Consider the following 17490-nt stretch of genomic DNA (forward strand, 5'->3'; position numbering starts at 1 on the left):
GATACCCAGGCTGAGGGCGACTCCCTTGGCGACCCTGCTTAGTGGTGGTTTCAGTCCCAACGTGGTTTATAAATGACTACAAGCTTTTTTCTTTTTTAGTAAGTCATTTACACAAACAAAACCACTTAGTGCTGTGCACAACAAACCCTCTGGAGCAGGCTAGGCATCACTTACCTGTCATCATTATGCTCTTTTCAGCTGGTTGAGCACTTTTCTGCCTTCTAAAATAAACATAAAGGATTTGGGGGACAGGAGAGGATTTATTTTCAAACAAAAGCCTAAGCAGTGAAATAAAGTCTTCCTGAGGATGAGGCAACCTGATCTCTTTGCTAGCTGCAGTCTCCCTCCCATTGCACCAGGGTAAGGGCACGCTGCTCTGTGGGGCCACAGCAGGTTCCCAACACCCAGATCAAGCATGTCCCGGTGAGGAAGCATCTTCAGTCTCTGTCCACTCCTTCATCTCCACTGGCCCTGGACCTGGCTATGAGACCAAAGTCCTGCACCAACACTAACCCTAACCCCGAACTGAACTCGCTCCTGACAGCCATACCTGCCAAATTTAAAGATTTTCCAAAGTGCTGAAGCACTTTGTTTTGTCCTTTTCCACATCTATTTTGACCATTGTAAAAATCTCTTTTTAACCCTCTGAGGGGTATACAATGACAACTGGAACCTACAATCAAGCCATTTTCCCCTGAACTCTTACAAAAGCTCAAACCTAATGCTCCTGCTCAGCCCAGCGTGGTTCACTGAGTTGTAAACCAGTGCTGGTGCTGTGCTGGAACCAGCTGGGTGCGTGTGTGTAGCACACAAATCTGCTTGGGAGATTAAGCTGATGGGAGATTAACAGTAAAGCCATAAAGGGAAATCAGCTGCTGAACTCCTACCAAAAGCCATAGGCAGCTGGGTGATTAGTGTTTTGAAAATCCTTCTTATCAATCAGGGGCTATTCTAAGGGACGAGATGGGTTAGAAATACCTCCAATTAAAGGGAAAGCTATAGTAAGTTATTGAGGAAGAGAGTTCATACTTATCAGAAGTTCAAAAAATGAGCTATTTTCACTATTCTTGTATTACTTTTTCCTGGAAAATGGGCCCATTTTGAACAGCAGCAACACATTGTTCCTGGATCAAGCACTCGTCACATGTAATAGGAAAAGGACAGCATTACCGCTTCCACTTTACAGGTGGCACAATGGGAGGGCTCTGATGACACCTTTCCTACAGCGACAGAGAGGATTATGTCCTGGGAAGGCAGAGCCCCCGTTCCACCTGCAACTGTTGAATAACACTTTTATGTATGTAGGCAGCAAGCAGAAAATATTGGCAGGAGCCACAGTGTGGTAATGCACAAGTGTGACAGGAAACCTGAATAATCGCTTATCTTGTGATATAGAAGCAACAGGGGTCCAATTCAACACAATATTCCAGCAAGTTTGGTAAACACACCAGAGACTGCTTGATAATCATTTTGCCTGTTTCCAGAAAAAAAAAAAAAAAAAAAAAAGAAAGACCTTTTGAAGTTTGTGCATGTGATGTCAGTTCATTTTTCAAAGGGGCAACATGACAGCTGTGTTGGAGATAATCAAGAAACCTGGGGGCAATTAGGTTTTAATGCTGTGACAGTGGGGAAGTATATCAACCTCCTCATTACAGCCACCAGTTTCTCTGCAAAATGCTCTATAATAAGACACAAGGGATATCATCATTTCTTTGCAGAACATTTTTGTGATTTTTGGTTATTGTTGTTTGAAACCATGCAAGGAATTACTTGCAGATTTGCAAATGTCAATCACAGATACAGCACCCTGTTTACAGCACAGCAAGTAAACATTATTACATTTATAATCTCCATTAGGTAGAGGAAAGGAAGTTTTGCAGACCTTGCTGTTTTCTGCAAACTTAAAAACAAGTCTGACAGGAGGCAGTGCTTGCAGAGTGCTCTTTGATTTCCCTGGTACATCTATACCTGATGCAGGAACATGCGAGGTCGCTGACGGGGCCCCTGATTACCTCCCATCTGGCAAATTACTGATATTCACAAAATGCCAGGTAAGGGTGATGGAGCACTCCTGGAAAGCCAGAATATCCGAAGCACAGAGATGCCAGCTGAATTATCCACAGAAAAATTGTTCCAGAAACAGGTGCTCAACCTGGGCTCTGTTTTTCTTTTCTGCTATTTTCTTCTCTTGGTACATTGCAATTTTCCATTTGTTCACAAACATTTATGAGTGTGTCCTCTGTGGAAATTGAACATTCAAGGTCTGCTTGGAGCACCTTTTTCTCCTGATGCAGAGACTGTAGTTCAGGTTGTTACAACATCAAGAATGAAATGGACTTCACTGTGCCACAGAAATCTCACCTGTAAGTTATTGCCTGAGCCTAAAAGCCCATACAATAATTGGTCATAAAAAGTATGTATTTTCATTATATTCCGGAGCAGTTCAGCAAAGCAAAGGTTTGGGGAGTTCGACCATGCCAGAGATTATTGACGTGCTGCTCAGGGGTTAGACACAGCTGAGGGCAGAATCAGTATCCATCATCTCCCTGTGTCCTGCTTCTCCACCTACAAATGCAGCTGGTCTTCCCCCCCTTATGTCTTTGGTAAAAGCACTCACACTTTTCCTTCACAGTTCCAGGGAAGCTTTTTGAATCCTCGATCATTTCACATAATGGTCTTGTGGAGAGAGAAAATGGAAGGGGACATAACTCAGCGGTTGGGGATCGTGCCTAGGCAATGTCTTGAGGGACAAGGAAGGAAGAGCATCCCATTCCCTCTCTGCTCTAATCCCCCTCAGTCCCACCACCCTCCTGGCTGTATGAGTTCAAAACCAACTCTGGCAATTATACGCTGTTAAATATAAAGCAGAGCAGTATCAGTTTCAGCAGAATGTCTACAGCACCCAGCAAAGCACCAAACACACAGCATCCCAGCCAGCACACCTCACCTCACAGCTCTGCCAGCAAGGGAGCTCTGGTGGGACACAGCACTCCAACAGCTGTCCAGCTCCCACATACAGAGCCAGAGCCAGAGCCGTCCCCAGCACCTTCCATCTCTTTCTTCCCTTTCCCCTGAAAGCTTCAGGGACCCACAGCAATACCAAGCACAAGCTCCAGCCAATGCTCCTGTACATTCAGTTTGCACAGGTGTAAATTGACAACTCAAGGCAAGAGAGAATCAGCTTTCTTCAGCAGCCAAAGGTGAAGATATGCTCTGTTTTCACTTGTACAACCTCCTTTTCTCAAAGCTCCCCGTGTGATATGAACCTGCTGCCCTTTGCCTTCCCTTCCCATGAAGGAGATTACAGAGTCCCATACCACCACCTGCACTGTTGCAACACAAAGCGCCAGATTTCCAACAAGAGAGAGAAGGCGAGTGAAACAAGGAATTCGTGATGAAAGACTACCTGTTCTCAGTCTTCTTTCCTAGTTCTGCACTTAGACTTATGCACGACACAGTTTGGTTTTATATGCAGGTCACTCAGTCATTCTCACACATACATCAGGCACTGCTGGAAAATGTGGCCATTATCCATCAAGTCCTTTGCTTTAGTCAGCTTCCAGCGAAGAGTAATAGATGCACTTGGTGTTGTCACATCGTTGTCCAAAATGTCAAAGAAAAAAGCCTTGAACATTAACAACTCCCTAAGGAAATCAGTTCTTAAAAAGATAGAATGGGGGTGGGGGGTGGTGAGTGCGAGGGATGGAGAGTAAGATGCAGAGCATCCCTTTTTATCGGGGATGAGGTATGCAAAGAAGTGCCCTTAGTAGCTGTATGCCAGCCAAGATAAAAAGCACCAATGCTGTGGTTTTACTTCCACTGAAGTTTACATTACATCTTGGATAGCAAAATGTGATCATGTTCGTTTTAATTTCCAGGATCCAGAATTTGAAATGATCTTTGCTTTTGATGTCATACGTTAAGAGAAGTATTAAGTTGAACAGTAAAGGTAGTCTCTTCCTGAGGCACTTCTATTAAGATTCAATAGTGCAGTGAGGTGATAGTATCAGGCAGTGCAAATCTTTGTGGACAGTAAAGGAAAAGAAGAAAAAAATAAAAAAGAAAAGAAAATGATGATATCAAAGATGACAAGAAGCAGTACCTAAAGTTAGGAGGAAGAGGAGGTCGGACACAGAAACTAATCAAGGTGACAGTGGTATTTTCCTGGTGCAGTCAACATTGATGATCTGCTTTTAAAAGGTTTGCTAAAGGTAAGAGAGAATGAAGAAAAGCTTCAAACCTTTTAAAGCTAGGTAAAATGCAGACATGAAAAAGATATTTCTCTGCTGAGATGCAGGGAAGAAAAGAGAAATGAAATGGGAGGGAATGAATATCTGGTCCAGAACAACCTGCTAGTAAATTTTGGCAGCTTGCTAATAACTAAAATCGACATGACCTGGGACTACAGGAAACCCTGCAGAGGAGCAGTGACCAGTGGTGGTGAGCTTCCAGTAGTGGTGCACCTTTTTGCAGTTTCAGCAGCAAATGCACAGCATCAAAACCTCAAGTGAGAAGGATAAAGTGCAATAAATTTGACAATGCTTTGCCCACTCTATTTTCATTGAGCGCTCGTTTTACACAACTACTCATTGCAGCACAATGAATTATGTTCAAGAGAGGTGCTCATAAAAATAGGAAAATAAAGCAGAAGTTAGACAAGACTGCAGGAATCTGGCTCAGCGATGAGTAACGTCACCAGTTCAGTCACCTGCAGCAGATAAATCCTTTACTTCTCCAAACTCAAATGTATGCAGCCTAACCCACAAAAAACTCTGAAAAGGGACCTTTCAACTCATGTCCAAGCTCTGTAGACCTTCAGACAGGTAAGGCATAGCCACACTCAGCACTACAACCTCCCTCCAATTCCTTAATTGGCTTTGAGTATTACTGATAAGTAATTGATATACAGGAAATGAATGTAAGGCCTCCGACGAGTCTGCTTCTGCATACAAATACAGGCAGCTGAATGTGAATCAGCAGCAAACACTGCAGCCCTTCCACTCCTATGGCATTTCCACTATGGACGTGCTTAAAATATTTCAACATAAAGTGTTTCACTTTGTATAAATGATGCCGGCATAATTTCCAATGCCATTTCAGAGAGGAAACTGCAGAGGACTGAGAGGGTCAGATAAAAACAAAGATAATGTATTATGCTAACACTATTTTGGATGAGAATATAGAGAAGAGAGAAGCTTAAGGGACAGCACAATAAGAGAGCAAGATAAAGAGAAAAGACACACAAAGGCGAGCATACAGCTCTCCACGCATTCAGCCTTTACATACAATCTTCCTATTTTTTCCCAAGCCAAAAAAAAAAAAAAGTCCCAAAATTAAGATCTATGCACAGCCTAAATTTGTATTTAGTGCCAACTTTGTGTCTGCATCAAATTCCTGTACAGTGCAAGATGCAACACTGTAAATAGTCTCATTTTCATTATTTTATCAAATTGTGTTAACTTTCTTTCTGCAGCATTCTGAGGCTGGCAACACTGAGACGTGCAGGAAATGTAAATCACTCCCTTTTGATATGATAACCGTAGCAGTGAATTGCATCCCAGAAATCAGCTCAGGATTATAGCTGAGAACTCGCTGAAAGGCACTTAGCTGTGGCTTTGCGCCAGGAGGGTAAATTTCAGCTGGCAGGTCAGCGCAAAGCGGACTCAGGTCTTGGGAAAGAAGAACAATACATAACATACAGCTATCTCTGGCTGCCCGGACCTCAAAGCCAACAGCCTCAGGGTCGATATATAATTAAAGGATGCCAACAGGTGTTAAAAACAAGTGTATATTTATGTATGCAAATGTATGGGAGAGCTATATAAAATATGAATAAGCACCTAGGCAAGTGACAGCCAGCAGGCTGTAGGATAAAATCTATTTGTCAGACAAATACAGATGCATACATAAACAACCACATACAAATAATAAAAAAAAAAAAAAATGCATTTCCTGCATTAAATTATTTGTGGTAAAGTACATTATTATAATAATTTTAATCATGTATCATTTATTTAAATCATTTCTCAGTTTCAAAAATTTAGCAAATATTGGAATGCTAATAAAGATAATGAGAAAGTGAAAAATAATTGTTTTTCCAATGTCTTATTTTCATGTGTAAATGCTCCTGCTAACAGCTTCTTGTGTTAACCCTGGGCCAGGACTCCATTGAATTAGGTAGTGCGCAAACACAAAACCAAAAAGCTCTGAACCCTAAGGAATTTGCAGCTCTAACAGAACAGAGGCAGCAGATGGATATAGACAGAAATAATCAAGAAATTTTAGTTAACAAGGCAGGAGTTAGTCTGAGCAAACCAAATCCCTGATTGCCGTGAGCATCGCACAGGCACAACAAAGAGGAGTTTTGATCATCGATGCCCTGCACCACACGAAGCTCTGCGCATCCTTCATCTTCGCTGCTGTGCTCCATCTGTCACCCCCCCGCTCCCTGGCAAATGTGTATCACTCACCCACTGCACTTCATCTCGTAGCATGAAAACTCTTTGGGCCAGGGACTGTCATGTACCACCTCACCCTCCAGCACCAAGCATGGTAGGGCTTAAACTGGTCATGGAGATAGATGAAACGATTTAGGAATGAAATGGTTAATAAATAATAATGCTTATTAGTAACTGCTTCAGCAGTTACTAATACATTAATCCAGTCATTGGATTTTTTTATATGCATTTTTTATTTTATATTCATTTTTTCCCCTCAGATACCTCCCTAAGACCAACAGCAACCAACAGAAAACGCTGCTTAGAGTCAAGGTTCATGGAGACTTCAGTCTGCACAGTTCCACGCCTACAGATCATATTACCTTTCCAGTATGATTCACTGAATTGCAAGACAAGAAGGCAGTTCCTACAAAATGGCATGTTCGATAGTAGTAGCTGCAACTTCCGTGCTCAAATGTACAATGTGACAGATTTTCCAATGCAATCCAAACTTCAGAAGTGGAAAAAAAATAGAATGTAAATGGACCTTGCTTGCTCTTAAATCACTGTTAGCAAATTTGAATCTGTTTAAGCTGGCCGTTTAAATCAGGCCTATTTAACTTGCAAAGGTAAGTCAGGTTTTATTGATCACTCCAGTGCTTATAAATGCACCCTTAAAAGAACGAGACTAATGATAGACAAGCACACAGCTCAGTTGCTAAAGGCTCACTAGAAATATGTGTGATAATATTTACAGCCCTCGAGTTATGTTGTTGTCTGCACAATTTATATACGCACCAGAATGCAGACTGTAGGCTTGCCAATTCATATTGGAATGATTAAAAAGCAAAACAAACAGAAAAACAAAGCAACCACCAAAATCAGAGCCTTACCAGAAAGGAGGTGGGTTAGCATCTCAATTTACTAAAAGTACAGCCATGAACTTCCAGAATACTGTCACAGCAACACAAGTGCAATTCACTTCTTGGTTATTGTTCCTCAACTGCTTTTAATGCAATATTTTGTGACTGGGTTTCCTACTCAGAGTCCTTGCTATGTCCTGAATTTTGAACTACTAACAACTGGTGGCATTATTCCAGTTGCCATAGAAATAACACAGACTTATTGTTATTTATATTATGGCATCACCTAGAGGTGCTTTTAATTAATCAGAGCTCCTTCTTCTACACTGCTCAGAGAAGGGCCAGAGAAGAAGCATGTTTATAACACTGATGAAATTTTTAAATAAACAAATGCTGACTATTTGAAGAACCTAGATTCTAGAGGAGTGAGATGATAAATAAAGGAAATAAATAAATATGATCTTGCTGGGGGCTGGTGATCATCATAGCAGAGAAATAAGGGAATGTCTAAATAAAGATTTGCAGCACTTTCCACCCATCTGGACGAGTACAGACTGAACACATTGCTAGCTCTAGATATAGCCTTACTTGATACTAGCTTTTTGCTTTGCTACCCTAGCTTTTTGTAAAGGATTTCACTTATGAACTGCCTTTCAGAGAAATAAAAAATATTATTCTGTACAAAACTAAACATGACATTTGTTTTGTTATTTTTCACACCATGCTAAAATAAAACTACAAAGGGTTTTCAATTGATAGACACATCACTCCCATCCCAACTAAATACTATTTTTTATGGCCTTAGAAAGTTTCTAAATATAATATTTACAGACACTTAATCACAGAAAACAACCAACAACAACAACAAACAACAACAACATAAGAAAATTTACTGCAGTTAATGTACTAGAAGACAAGATTTCTGGGTTTTATTCTACTGCAGACTTGTGCAACTCAAACAAGTTCCTGAATCAACCCTTACTCAAGTTTCTTCCTCCATCTAATGAACAGGTGAGGTGCATAAATGGATCAATGCCTAGGACATACTCTGGAGCTATGCTGTCAAAATAGCTAGAAAATCCAATAATAAATAGTATAAATTCCCATCATCAACTTTAGGCAATTATCCACTGTTTATTAGCCTCCAAAGTGAAGGCTAATAAATCTGCTTATTTTAGCAGATAAAGTCAAATTACCCTGACTGAAGTTGGTAAGTGTTCAAAGATGAACAGCTACAGCCTCATTTGCTTTTTGTTATTTTTGATGAAATGTCAGCTCAAAAACTGTAAGATATTTCCTGGTTATTTAGGCAATGTGAAACTTGGGCAGTTATTTTCCAGGAAACACGGCCTGCCTGACAGGTCTTAAATGAATAAAAGTGATATTATTACAATTATCATTAGAAGAAGATGTCCCTCATCAAAATGTGTCTGGATTTTAATTGACAAGGTCTGGGTTAATGCTGTGAAAATGCCAATGAAAGCAAAGCCTGTGGCTCAAACTAATTGTCAGCACTGAGCAACCTCAACCTCTAACCCACCACAGATTTATCACTCTGTGCACACTGTACTCATGACAAGAAACGTTTGAATTAATCATTAACAACGAGAAATTCCTCCCAGACAGAAAGTGAGCAGAGTGCAGGGCTGCCTACCCCTCTTTCCCTTGCTCCCGAGCCGAGGAGAGGTGCCTGCAAGCCTTCCTAATGAGGAACACTTTCTTGTTGTTGTTTTGCCATCTTTAAGACCATTGCAGGGGAAACTTTCAGTGCTCCTAAAATGAGGAGAGAGGCATTAATCTGAGCGAGCTGCAGTGCACATAGGGCTAAATGTTCTCCCACCTCCCTGGCCATCCTCGCCAGCCAGCTCCAGCACACCAACAGGCACAGGGCCTTGATGGGCGAGATGACAGAGGTGCAGTTGCACAACGTGGGCTCACACACGAGCACAAACCTCATTGCTGATACTGACGGAGTTCCTTCGTCCCAGAAACACTTGCACAATTGGTCCACCTTCTGGAAAAAGGCCAACCTGGTATGCAGCACGCTTGCTTTCCAACACACAGACTCATAGTGCTCACCCAAGACACAGTGGCTGTCATTCAGGGCACCCAGCCTGCTCCTGCTGCTGATTGTTCAGATGAACTCATCTGCTATGGGGGTGCCCGTTTTTAGTACCAGACTATGCAGCCGAGCACCCACCACTTAGCCCTTAACCTGCTGATTCAGGGGGCTTCCTCCCTGGTGGCAGTCATCAGTCTCAGTGCATTGGCTACACCAGCAGAGACCAACAGACAGTGAAAATGTCAGGAGAGAAGCCAACAAAGGCTGGGACGCGAGCATCAGCCCAGCACAACCTACAGCCTCCTTACTTCAGCCACAAACATGGTAACCCTTGTGAAAGTCCCCTCAGTTGGCAGTCAACATCACTCTTCACATCTGACTTCATAAATAAGTAAAAACAAAAGGTTCTGCAAGAACCTCACTGAATTCTTACCTTTACTTACTCTACACCAGAATAGTGGCACAGACCCTCCAGAATACTGCTGGGCACAAGGGAGGCTGACTGCCTCCCGTACCTGACAAAGGCCCAAGGCCTGCTTGGTAACGGCGTGCACCTCAGCCTCACTCTGCTTGCCTTGTGCAGCCTTTGCTCTGCATGCCTTGGCTCTCAGCTTTTCCATCTGCGTGGGTGATGGCATCATCGTGACGCAGCTTGAGCACACATCAATCCGTGAGGTTGCTCCCCAGCCCAGGACTCTGTATGACATCTGATGCAAAATGAAGAATTCCTCCCCCATGCCACGTTAAAAATGGAAAGCACGACAAAATTAAAAGAAAGGAAGGGAGGGTTATCTCCTAAAAAGTCAAGGGCCAGCTCCTGAGGTGGGGAAAAAGGCAGAGGTCTGCTAACATCCAGAGGCACTAAGTTTGACTGGCAAGATATAAATGGAGCTACTGAAACCACCTTACAGAGAAGCAAAACATAGACGCATGCCGCCATCATCTACCAACTACTGGGAGAAAACAAAAGACTGAGTTTTCTGTGGTGAAGGAATATAAAGCTACCTTGCTTAGAGGATGCCAGAGTCAGCAGGGGCTCTGTGGCCCCTTCCCAGTACCTGGAGGCAGAGGCTGCTGGTGGCATTAGCACAGGCACAAAAACCCAGCTCACTTCAACACCCCATTCCTCCCAGAAACAACTTCTTCCATTCACGACCAGCTATCCCACTTTTCTAATTTTTGCCGTTTTCTATAGATTCACCATAAAAACTACAAACTAGAAAGCTCCCATTAAACGATGCCAAAAAGACCTCTCAATTCACAGCAAACGTTTGGCTGCACACATTCTCTCTTATTTTCAAATGTTTTCAGTATGTTTCAGCTTCCCTTCATTAAAGATATTCATAATTATTAACAGTGCATCTAAAGAAATTGTACAACAGTTTTGTGCTTCCAAATACAGACTCTTGGCTGAAATAAATAAATAAATAAATAACAGATAAAACATATCAACAGCACTAGAAAGAGGTCTGTATTGATCAGGAGACAGAGCTCGGGCAGAGGAACCTGAGAGCCATCCCATTGTGATTTAAGTCAGTAACTTCTACCAGGCAGGAATTTGGCCCATTACAAAATCCTACCTGTTTTCTCACAGCATCATTTTTCAGTTAACTGTCAAATTAGTCAGGAGTCACAACCATTTTTCATGATAAAAATGTACAAAGTGGAGAATTCTGGTATCTTAACTGAAAACTTGAAGAGCCCAGATAATTTTTCTGGGCTAAAGAGACATGTTTAACACAGCAAAGTAGCTTCATCACACTTCACACCAGCTTCTGCTGTGGCTTTGCAAGTCTGTTTCCATTGCACGCTTCCAGAATCCTTTCAGACTAAGTGAAGGTTTAATTGCAGAAAGTTAAAACAAATGATAATTTCTAAGCCCCAAATGCCCCCTTTCAAAAGTTGTCGGGGCTTTTCAAATTTCTAGCTCTTTTGGGCTCTTTCATGCACTTCACGGAGCTATCCAAGGAAGGGCATCTTTGGCACTTAAATAAATTGTGCTGTGTCAGTTCTGCAGTGCTCAACTAAAACCAGCAGGACCCAGCACGCAATTATGAGACCAGAACAGCTCCCAAAGTACACATGGTACTGAAGCTTCCAGCAATTATTTCTGTGATCCTTAAGACAGAGGTTGTTTAGGGAAAGAACTGCTCCTTTTGGTAATTACAATCCCAGGGCTATGTGATGCCTGTCAGACTCTCCCTTTGTACATCACAGGCCACTTTTGTGGATCATTGTAAAATAAATGTGTCATCCTGATGGGATTTTTCCTAGTCACTCTCAAATTCAGGAAACACGACAAGCTGTAGCTCATCTGAACCCGAACGTACCCAAGTTGCCACAACAAAGAAACACAAAATGTTGCTTCCCGACTACTTACTGACATGGGACACGGGTGGTTTCCTCAGCACAGACACAAGCAGTAACCAACTGGATGTGCAACTAAGCCAGCATTTGTCCAACAAGATGTAAAAATGACTTCCTGGGTGATGTCACAGTACGGGCGGAGCAGTAAGGGCTCTCGAGCATCCTGAATCATCAGGCCTACATGTGACATTCTCCACTAAGCTTTGTTCTGGCAAAATCCCCACTGTTCTAGGAAGGAAAGGCAGTATTTTCATTTCTTTTCTGCAAGGCTGGATGTAAAGCTTGGAAAGCAGAGCTTCCTTAACCACATGGCAGGAGGATGGTAGTTCATAATTAATTTTCCACATCAACTGTTGGCTGCCCTCCTCTTCCTCGCTGCTAGGCTGCAAACTGCCAGTGGAGACTTATCCAAGAGCAGACATGCCACAGAGCAAAAAGCATGGTTATTATTAGCTGTACTTTATAGCATGGGCTAGCCAAAAATAAGAGGTAAGTGAGCTGGGGCACAGCAAAAGAAGTACCAGAGCAAATGCAGCCTTGTCTGAAGCTGCTTATCTAAGAAACGCAAAAGGAAGGGGGTAGAAAAGCAGGATGAGGAGAGACAGATAGACGGGCAGGTTGCAAGCAGATATGGGAATGTGTTTTCAGAAGGTTTTGAGCCAGGCAATTCCAAAATGTCTGCAGCCTGAAGTTTTCACCCTAATTTGACTCTGCCCAGCCTGTGGCCCAGGGGCTGCCAAGCAGCAGCTCAGTGGTGGTAAGGGGCTCTGAACTGCTGCATCTGCTGCGAGAAAGAAGCTTTACTCCATTCAGACCTTGGTTAACGTTTTCCTTTCAGACTTCAAATTTCTCAAAGACCAGAGTGCAAAGTAATTACAAGGAGGTCTTTGGTCCTTACAGGAGAAAGGTCTCCAGGAGAAAATTAACCACTACTTCATCACGCTCTCTGAAGTCCAGAAGGCAGAGCTGTAAGGTGACAGCCCAGGAACAAGCCCATTTATATGACTTAGGGCAGATCCATTGACTTCTCAGTATTTCAAGACTACAGGTAAAGGACTATTATATTACTGTTCTGTGATTGATATCTTAAGAATTCGATGTTAGTTTTGGAGTTTCTTATTTTCTTTCAGAAATTCAACTCAGTTCTGCTGCTGATATCAGCTTTTAATTCATTTTACACCAAGATATTTTTTATCAGAAATTGTGCTTTGATATGTGTCAGGTTGATGGATTCAATAAAAGCCCTGTCAGGAGAAGCAGAGTGAATAGGGTTGCAGAAGTGGTGTCATCAATGGAATTGATACGTTAACAGCCAGTCTGCTGATCTTGCTACAAAACATGCAAGTATAATAGCCATTTTATTTCCTCACCCTGGCAAAATAGTTCAGATAAACACTAGAGAATATTTGCATAAATATTACTCATACGAACAAGCTCAGAGTGCTCATTAATAGATAAATATATATAGAGAGAGAGAAGGTGATTCTGTATCCAGTTCTGTTTTCCTATTTGGTGTGGAAAATCCAATTGAGAAAAACAGCGTTTACTGAAAACTTAACTTGAGGAATTCAAGCAGATATCCCCTCACACTCCAAGTGAATGTTTCCTTCAATAAAACAGAAAGAGAATTTCTCTGATGTATTCAGACACAGCCAGTAGACTTGCACCCCTCATCAAGCCATTGGAAAAAATCACATTATGGTCTTACTGACATCCACACGTAGAGACCCGCAAAATCAGTGTTTGTTTCTGATTTCATAAATAAAATTATGTAAAAAGCAAGAAGAATTTGAAGAGAGAGGCAGTAATTTTTTTGACCAAATATGGGGAATGAGAAAAGCAGAGCTGCTTACTGCACTGCTATAGGTCAAGAAGGGCTTGCATATACAACTACACCCTCTCTTTGCTTCGCCTGTATCATACCATCACAGTTGCAACACTGCCTCTACACTGTCCTATAATAAAATGAAATTTTGCTAATTGATCTGATTTACAAAATATTTGGGAGTGGTTAAAATAAAAAATGTAATGTTGGAATTAAACTTAAAAAAAAAAAATAAAAATAAAAAATTACAGCCTAAACGAAGCAAAATATCCAAAGCAATTCATCTGAAATAGCTGAATTACACTGAGGATTTATGCCTATGTAATGAAGACAATTAATTGCTACGAGATCCATAAAACATTAAATGAATGTAGGTGGGGGGTTTTTTGTTTGTTTGTTTTTCCAATTCTACTTGCAAGATAAAATTTATCAACTATGGTTAATGTCTACTTAAAATTTTTCTCATATTTATTGAATGTGCTTTTTCAGCAGAACAAAGCATTTTACTAACCTGATTCTACTAATCTAAAAATCTAATCTTAAAGCAATTTAAGGAGAAATATTACTCTACATTTCATCTACAGATCAGTTAAAAAAAAATCCTTACACAAGAAGAATACCATCATCACAAACAATGAAGTGCTGCTAAAAGGGAATCAGCTTGTCTCATGTGAGCAAACAACTTATGCTGCAAGATGAATGCATTCAGTTAACATTATCTGGACATATTTTGCCATTTCCAGCAGAGATACAGAACAAATGCAGATCGTGATGTCATTTGGTGTTACTGTAATCGCTTAACTAAACTAAACACATGAAAGAAGCTGGCTCAGATCAGAGCAGGAACCTCAGTCAAACAGATCCGCATCCAAATCTCGTGCTTTGCCCTATAGGTTCCTCAGCAGCTCAGCCAAGGCTATCTCCATGCCTCCAGCCGTGGGTATCAAACACACCCACACAACCTCTGCTGCCCGAGGTGTGAGTCTCAGGGACCAAGAGTCAGGCTGATTCTGATGAGAAGGACGTGGGGAGTCCGTCACACTGCTGGACTGCCTAAAGCAGGGCCAGCACTGAGGTCACTGCCAACCAAACGTCCTAGCCTCACAAAACTCAACTTGTCCAGGTGACTGGAACAGCTGAGGTCTGGAGGTGTGCATCGTTACCATCACCATTAAGGGATAGTTCCTATGAACAGGCTAATAGTTCTTTACAACATTTCCCTGGGCTATCCTATCAATACTGCTTTTATTGCATGAAACAACACCAGCAATGCAGCAACCAGGACACTGTAACTCCCCTGGAATCTGTTCTCCCCTCATTCCCCTGTGCTGCAACTGCACAAATGCAGACACCAACTGCCCACACCTGCAGTGGATCCCCACACATCACGGGACACCCAGTGCACCCAGTGGAACACACACAGAGAAGGGGAAATACATTTACTTTCACCTACAAATCTCAAACACAGAACTAAACAAACTGCTGCGATTTCTACATTATAATAGAGTAAAATATTTCTCCATAGGAGCTGAGAAGCTCTCTTGGTTATGAAATACCTCCCTTACAGCCTTCTCCTTTAGGTCACAAGAGCAACAGCTTGGAAATAAACAAAAGTAAAGATGACAACAAAATCCTAAGTGATGTTTAACAGGCTTCTGTTCTAGAAAACAGATGCTACTGTAGCAGACAGACAAACAGAACAAGTACTGCAGGGGTTTTAACAATAGAAACCTCTCCTCCTGACACCAATGTGGTTTTCTTGAAACACCTGAACAGATTAATAATATATACTATAGGCAGAACAGACCTTTCTTGACTCTCAACATTTAAAACGTAAGGACATAATTTAAGCTATTCCAACATTTTCTACAATTACTGGAGACAGGCACGTACCTACAGAAGCCACTTTAAGTCAGGTATGCAAAATGTTCAACACAAATCACCTCCCAGAAATGCCTGTCTTCACAGGGAGCTTAAGCAAGAATCTAGGTAAATGAATCCCAGCTGGCATCATGATCTGAGTCTACCTGTAGGAATCCAGTGCTCTGGTACAGCCTGGCAGAGGCAAGCAGGCACAGGTCTCGGTTTGTGCAGCATTGCTCTGTCACTCTGGCTCATCCTCACCATGTCATGGGGGCTGTGGGATATAAGAAGTCTCAGCTACCACCCACCTGGGCAGCAGATAGAACCACAGGTTTGGTCTCCTCACCAGCACCTTCTGATCTTCCCAATAGCTGCACTTGCAACACTGGATATACATGTGCACCATAAATTATATAGGAATTGCATTTTTCTGGCAATGTACAAACTTTCAGGTGCCACTGGTTTCCAAGCAGCACAGCCTTTCCCCCAGAGCCCTTCCCAACAAGTGCTGCCTGGGTGCACAAGCACTACCTGCAGGGCTGAAGCATGAAAATTTGAGCCTAAATTTCCAGAGGTAACACTACAGGTGTGATGATATCAAAAGCTGAAGAATGAAAGCATAGCCTCATGTTTTCTTAGAGACTTTTAAGTAAGTCTTAAGTAAGTCCTTTTTTTCCCCACTAACACCAAATACAGGTGTTATATTGCTGCTATAATTTTGTCAACAAACCGTACTGCTGGTTCAGTCATGAAAGAGAAGTCAATACCTATGTGTTAAATAAGAAAGGATAGCATCATCTGATGCCATTCTATGAGCATCTTGGAACCAATACTTTAAATTTTATTCTTTGGAAGCAAATTTTGCCTCCACAGAAACAACTTGGCCTACAGAAAAGAAACTGCAGTATCAGAGGCTACACTGCCCTAAATGCTTCTACAGCACAGGATTTGTCTACAGTATGTTCCTTAAGTCCTGGCCTTCAATTTATTGTTAAAAGATGGGTTACATATTTTCTTGCTATGTTTACAGTATAACAAAGGAAATGTTTTTGTGTTATATGAGAACTTCCACACAAGTAAAAATTATAAAAGCCACGCAACAAAGAGGGCACATAAGCTTATGCAAGAAATTGGTATTATTACTGTCCTTGGCAAACAATGAAAATATACCAAACACAAAGGGGAGCACAGGGCTGTACTACAAATTGGCTACTTCAGCATTGTTTATTATTTTCCTCTCTGACCCTCTGAACTACAGACATAAGTGAAACACAACAAGTGAGACTTCCAAAATGAGGGTGTCTATCAGCACGTATACATCATCATCAACAAAAAACAACCATCAATGAGCACTGTGTTCAATAAAACACTTGATATAAACACGCACCCCCTTGAGCCCAAGACTTTAAAAACACTTCAGTTTTGATGAACACTCTCCAAATTCAAAGAGAGCAAAGGTTATTTACTGAGGCAGTATGAGCATGGCACATATATAACAACAAACACAAAGGCTGCTAACTTACTGTTTTCACAGTATGTAGATACCCAAAAAAACAGTACAAAGACAAAAGCAGGGGGGGAATGACATACCTTACCAAACGTGAATGTTGGACTCAACTCGTTTCAGAGCAACATTGGTGTGCAGTAAGTTCCCCAGGTGACCACCAACCGCAATTCCTTTGTAAGGTCCCCAGAGGGTCCAGCTCACCCTTGTCCCTGAGGAAGATTCAGTGTCCTCCAGTACGTTAGAGCCTCAGCTGCAGAAGATGCTGTTCAGAAAAAGGAGAGAGGAGAAGGTGTGGAATTAAATTCTAGGGTCAGTTGTTTGGCAGATTCAGAGCAGAGCATAAGACAACATCTGATAGGAATGAAATGTCAAGGCAGGACAAAGAGCCTGTGACAATCCATCATGCATGGCACCTTCAGAGGGCAATCTTTGAATTCAGGAATGGTGGTGCAAAGCTATTCTTGCTTTACAATACTTTAATAGCACCACTGCACCATGAAACGAATGCCAGCTTGGCTGCATTTTATTCCAGCCAGATATCATACTAAGAAAGTAAGTAATACACT

General features: G+C 41.8%; 1 protein-coding gene across 3 annotated transcripts in view; it reads right to left on the minus strand.

Moving 5' to 3' along the window:
- SGCD (sarcoglycan delta) overlaps positions 1-17490 on the minus strand; it is a 345029-nt gene that overhangs the window by 195080 nt on the left and 132459 nt on the right. For all 3 annotated transcript variants that reach the window (XM_084295349.1, XM_084295350.1, XM_084295351.1), the window contains exon 2: positions 17008-17186. The gene's annotated coding sequence lies outside the window, so the exon portion shown is untranslated. The remainder of the gene's footprint in view (positions 1-17007; positions 17187-17490) is intronic.

The sequence above is a fragment of the Netta rufina genome, assembly GCF_964035555.1.
Source record: "Netta rufina genome assembly, chromosome: 14".
Classification (NCBI taxonomy): domain Eukaryota; kingdom Metazoa; phylum Chordata; class Aves; order Anseriformes; family Anatidae; genus Netta; species Netta rufina.